The following is a 6,988-nucleotide window of genomic DNA, read 5'->3' on the forward strand; positions in this document are numbered from 1 at the left end:
AATGTCTGGATATAGAGTGTTTAAAGCAACAATGTTTGAATGTATAGTATGCAAGACAACAATGTTTGGACATACAGTGTACAAGACTGCGATGTTTGGATATACAATGTACAAGACAGCAACGGATACAAGAAAAAAACAGATAAAGTGTATATAATTCAGTGATCACATGGGGTAAATATATAGCTATCAACTCCCTGTCTCCTCAACAGACATCACTATATCATCCTCCACACTTCCCATCATGACAACACAATGCTTCATCACTACAAGACACTGGTACATAGAATTCTGCTCTGGGCACATACATACCATTTTTAAATAACATCTTTACAGGCCTAATGAACAATTTGGGAAACAGAACATGAAATTTGGAAAACTATTATTACTCTGGACAAGAACTTGACAGATTCATTATGAAGATGTAATCATCTGAAACATCCTTATGAATATCACTTTTGAATTTACATAAAACACCTTGTGATTATATAACATAGAAATGATGCAAACATCAGACACGCCAGCCCCAAAGTGTTGCGAATAGTAGTTTCAAGGATCAAAATAGTAGTTTGACCATAAAATTAGTAGTCAACTAAATACTTAAAATCATGATGGATTCTGAGAAAGATAATATGACACTAATCAAGAGTGAAGCTTTAATTTCACATGCCTCCAACAGCAGATTTCCAAATTATCAGCATTACATTTCTTCTTGTCTCTTTTTGGGAAAAATGTATTTAGTCAACGAAAATATATGGTTTAATCTATATATCAGAAACTTAATAAATTTTCTTCTCATTTCGTAGAATTTTAAGTGCAATCGTATTGGCGTAGTTTGAGGCTAAAATTCGTAGCGACTATGATAAAATTGTAGAGGTTGGCATCTCTGAAATATTCATCCAAGCATACAATCCTATGTTGACAGTGACTTGCTGTGACATAGTGGGGAGATGAAAACAATGTAGACTATCACAATGTGCTACAACGTTGTCACATTTCAACACACCCAATGCAGCTTTAGCATTGCCTCAACATGCAATCACATTTTTGCATTGATAAAATATAAAATAATACTCAAGACTACTTAAAATATCTTGTCAAAACACAAGTGTGCAAGATACAAGTGCGTTCTGTTTAATGTCACCTTGATGTTACAGCTTAGCGATGCAGATTACTGTGGAGAAAAGCCAAACCATTACACACTCTCCTGGTTGCACAAGGCGATGTTAGGATTAAGGTAATCATAATCCCAGGGTGGAAATAACCCATTGGCCGACGTCCGAGTCCAGTGGTTATTTCTGTCCGGCAAGCAAATTTGTATATCACACTGTACCGGTGTCCAGTTGACTTTCCAATGTTAATTATGTTGTTTATTTAAACAATCAGCAAGAAAACGGTCAATATAGTGGACAAATTATCAGGGCAAGTGACTTTACATGTGCCACTGTACCAGAGTACACTATCAATTTTAAAGGTATTTCCACCCCTGATCCCCATACTTTAACATACACCTATGATGATCACAGCGCTAAGATCACAGCGCTAAGATCACTCTGTAGAATGGGTACCAGGTAGATGTATACAGAACACAAGCCTGAATCTGGCACTCAAGCCTCAACCAGCAGATCCTGGCTTCCTAGGGGATGCAACTTTACATATCACATTTCACTGACATATGTGTTTATATACTAAAGGTCTATGATCAATATTGAACAAATCTGGTATACAACAGGGTGATATGTTGACAAAATTGCGTAGAATCATAACCAGCTACAAAAGGACGCTTTGTATGCAGGATTCACAATAAGTTGTGTATATCACATTGCAAGCTGCTCCTTGTGGAATGTGCACATATCAGAATATTACAATCACGACATCACAGCTATGGTCTTTTAGCTACATGTCAATCACATACTGATACTACAGTCAACCCAACTGATCATTTTGCTCCCAAATGGAACATAATATTTATCAGATTATACTCTTGATGCAAGCCAGCACCTCCTGAAAGGTCTACATCCATCTTCAAATATATTTGTATTGGTGAGCCACTTCTATACTGGACCCTGATACAAGCAATTCATACATTGTTGCAAACATTAGAATAACTATCCTGGCATATAAGAGATCATTTCACTGATGGGGCAGAAATTCCCCATATTAGTGTTGATAAAATGATTTGCTAGACATAAAGATCAGTACTGGATGGATCATAAACATAGACATGGTAAACAGGATAAGCATATAATGGATAGTAAACATAGTAAACAGATCAGTACACAAAGGATAGTAAACACAGACATAGTAAACAGGATAAGCATATAATGGATAGTAAACATAGTAAACAGATCAGTACACAAAGGATAGTAAACACAGACATAGTAAACAGGATAAGCACTTGATGGAAAGTAGACATGGACAGAATAAACAAAATATTACAATAAACAAGTAAAGTGAATGACATCGCAGACAACCCAGTATGTTATGTCTCTGGTCTAATACTGTAAATACTTTGGGCTCATTCACTGCAATAGTCTTCCAATCAGTGAAGCTTAGTTTTACGCCGCTTTCAGCAATATTTCAGCAATATCACAGCAGGAAACACCAGAAATGGGCTTCACGCATTGCACCCATGTCAGGAATCAAATTGGGATCTTCAGCATGACAAGCGAACGCTTTAACTTCTAGGCTACCCCACCGCCTCATCTTCCAATCAAGTTACTCTCAAGAGATCTGTGAAGATCCGGGTTAGAATTGGTCTTCAGGAAACCATGCTTGTCACAATAGGCCACTAGTAACATTGGGTGGTCCGTCTTGCTCACTTGGTCAATGTATGTCATTGCATCCAGATTGTGCAGACCCATGCTCATGGTGTCAATCACTGGATTGTTTGGCAGATTATTTACAGACTGAAGTCATGTGACTGGAATATTGATGAGAGGGGTCCTTACACAACAAACAAGCCATCAAGACTGGACTTGATGCAAGGAGAAATGTCCTGTTGTCACTTCCAAAAGGAATTAATGGTGAATGGGTCGAGTGAGTGAGTTCAGTTTTATGCCGCACTCAGCAATATTCCAGCTACATGGCGGAGGTCTGTAAATAATCGAGTCTGGACCAGGCAATCCAGTGATCAACATCTTGAGCATCGATCTACGCAACTGGGATACGATGACGTGTCAACCAAGTCAATGAACCTGACCACTCGATCCCGTTAGTCACCTCTTACGACAAGCGTGGGTTACTGAAGGCCAATTCTAATCAGGATCTTTACGGGAGAATGGGTCCAAAAACTGTATTACAGTAGACACAGCAGAGACATCAACACTGAATAACCCAAGCTGACTAAAATATACATGCTAGAACATAGACACACCCAAAGCAATCCAGCTAAAATGGACAAAAGTCATGGATAAGCAATCAAGGATTTCACAAATGCAGTCAAACAGTCACACATATACATAAATGTACTGCATAGCATGAACAAAAATTTTCATCACCATGCTAAATGCCAGCATGGAGTTAAGACTTAATCATGAAGGGCGAGCTTGATTTGAGAGAAAGCCTGAACTTATGCAGGTCACAGACTTAAATCGCCAAAACCAGCTGTTTGTAAACCTAGACACATCATCACGACCATGTTTGATTTGAACTCACGATCGTGGAATCTTAATGAATGCAACTGTGGCATTTTAAGAACACATGGCTCTATGGGTATCTCACCCCCACAACCCTCCTATCTCTCTGCAACAGAGGACATTTGACCATTTGTCAACAAACTGTATCCTTCTCATCCCTTGCCAATGCAGGCCTACAGAAGTCTAAACTGCACTTTGCTACAAGTGTTGTGTGCGTTTCATGATATTTTTCTATGGGTCTGCACATTAATAAGTATGTCTGATACTACCTAAACACAAGAATGTTTACTATTTAAGAGACATGATGTGCCTGCCCAATGAAGGAGGCTGAAATGATTAAGCAATGGATTGGAGTACTGAGATATTGATTTCAATATGATACACGACAAGCTACATTCTCCATCATTCTGCACTATCTCACACATTATGTCTATTTTCACATATTTCATCACGGACACTGGTTTTGGTTGACTATTCTGTAACACAGCTGGTGATCTAGTGAACACAACATTTAGCAATTCTGCAAAATAAATCACCTCCTTTCCTCTTGCACTGTACATCAACATTAGACCAGTAAATATTGGTTACAACCAACTCAAAGGGACAGCTAGTTGGTCATAACGGGAGTTTGGTGTATGCAACTACAATATACAGTAAGCGGACAGTAACAAAACTACACTTCTCTATATGTTAGTTCACAATAAAGAATGTTCATCATAAGACCAGACCAATTTTATTTCTTGTTTTATGGATCCGCCGGTCATATTTTGTCAAGAATAAGGAGTGAGTATAGTTTTACGCCCTTTTTAAGCAATATTCCAGCAATATCACGGCGAGGGACACCAGAAATGGGCTTCACACATTGTACCCGTGTGGGCAATCAAACCCGGGTCTCCAGCATGACGAGCAAACGCTTTAACCACTAGGCTACCCAACCGCCCCTTTACAGACAAGAAACAAATATGAAAACCAAGAAACAGAAATCAGTGTTCTGTAGGTCATGTGTATATGTAATAGTTTGATTTTGAAGAGGAAAGTGACTTTCGTAAGTGTGTCAGATGTTTTGCTGTTATTAATGTGGTTGGCAAGAAAATGTCCAAAAACTCATAATATATCTATAAATATTTAAATGAATTTGTAAAATATTTATGACATTTGTGGTAGATTTGGGAAGAATTCTGGCCCCAGATAGATCCCTGTTTGTATCCAGTTTTGATTGCATGTGTACAATGTAACATCTACACGATCCATGATTACAAATAACAACAATACAAAATTGTTACCATAGAGATTAAACAAACAAAACATTGCCAAGGTAGTAAATTAAATTCAACCATATTTCATTACTGGCCTGACAGTTTTCAACTTTGGAGCCATATTCATAGATTTTCCTGTAAAAGAATATGACTGTGTCCATGTACACTTCATCTCATAATTTACAGCCACATCAACATTCTGACTATGATTGTTCTCTGGGAAAGAATTATCCTCAAGTAATATAGGAGAAAAGAATTCAGTCATGCAGTAAACTGTTGAAAACTTTGTTTTCATTTTGTTTCCTATCACTTTTGCCTAATTATGTATTTAAGGAAATTGATAATATTTCAGTCTGCCTTAGGAACAAATAATGTGTGTAAAAGTCTCCAAATATTTTACATCAAAGAGATAAAAAGTCATAAAAGTAAATAGACTGAGCTAGGGCTTATTCTATCTTTAATGAATTAACAAGTAGCTAACATTTATCTAACTTGCCCTGATTGTTTATAGATGTCAGAACGAATCAGTTTAGTGTGTTCCTACACCTAGCCTTACTATCCTTTAAGCAAAACTGTCAGCTGAGATCCCGATAAACAGAATTAACAAACTGAAGTAACCATGGTAACTAAAACCTTTATATTCCTATTGAATTACATACTAGAAAGAAGTGGTAAAGTTTATCAGTCTCTGTGAATCAGAATAAATAATTTTCTTCTCTCAGGTGATGTGAATACTGCATAAACTATACACTATAGACTTTTACCTTAAAAATGGTCAAGTACTGTGAAGAATTAACACGTTGAAGTAGTGTACTTACTGAAGTAGTGAATGAGTGTGTGAGTGAGTGAGTTGTGTTAAACGCCACTTTAGACCGAATATATCAGTTACAACATGTCACTTTGATGGTGGAGAAAAGTCAGGTTATCATGTATGATTAATTAACCCATGAACAAACCAATGATAATAATCAGAGTGAAGTTAGGATTTAATTCACTTATTGAAGAAGTAACATTTTCCACTTGATGTCAAAATGTCACTTACATGTAAAGTATAAGAAAACAATGAATAGCTCAGATTATTGAACACACTTGTAGTGTCATGATATATGATCTTTCCTTCTCCAGCAGTCTCAGATCTAATGGTTTTAGACAGTTATTTCAGACTTAAATAAAATACCTAAAATGTCCTAATCTAGACATGTCCAGTGTATCAAGTATCAAAATACCATGCTTCTCGACATGAACACTCCCAAGCCTAGAAAAGGAACTTGTGACCAGAAATTATTCAGGACATATAAAATAGTAATGGCCTTTACATTCTTTATTCTTATCATATTTACTGTCATGATATCTAACTACAGTACAGGGAAAGGAACCCTTCAAAATTTCCCTCTAGACCACAGGACCACTGAGTGGACAATAATTAGTGGTCCTGTCTGCACTTCACTGATCCAAAATAACATTCAAAGATTTACTTAACTATCAATACAAAATTCACTGGCCACCAGCACCACTGCAAACTTTAGTGGTCCTGATGAATTTTTACTAGCCAGGGACCACAGGACCACTGAAGTAATAGGAAAGAACTTGTTGGTCCTTAATGTTATAGTAGCATGTATGTGACAAGAAATCTCTGAAAAAATGATGAAGACCTGCCTTCATCTCTTGTCAGTACATGACTCATTATACAAATATCACGATGCAATATAATAATTAGAAAGGAAGACATAAAATACGGAACACAAATATGATATGAAGTAAAGCTATGAGATACTAGATACAGCCAACACACTGTTCAGCTGATTATGCAAGTAATGTCAAGCAAGTGCTTGCCTCAGCATGGCCCAACCCCTGGCGAATATTTATATTGTCAGAGTCTGGACATTTAAACCAAGCACCCTTACGTTCCTAAAAACTGGTACAGAAGCTAGCATCTCTTTTATGTAAAGTGGGAGACACCAGAAATGGGCTTTACACATTATACCCATGTGGGGAATCGAACCTGGGTCTTCAGCATGACAAGCGAACACATTAACCACTAGGCTACCCTACTGCCCCTTTAATGCTAGAGACCCAGCACCACTTTAAACTGAC

Source organism: Haliotis rubra, unplaced genomic scaffold (genome assembly GCF_003918875.1).
Source record: "Haliotis rubra isolate DU_JTF1 unplaced genomic scaffold, ASM391887v1 Scf642, whole genome shotgun sequence".
In the NCBI taxonomy this organism is placed as follows: domain Eukaryota; kingdom Metazoa; phylum Mollusca; class Gastropoda; order Lepetellida; family Haliotidae; genus Haliotis; species Haliotis rubra.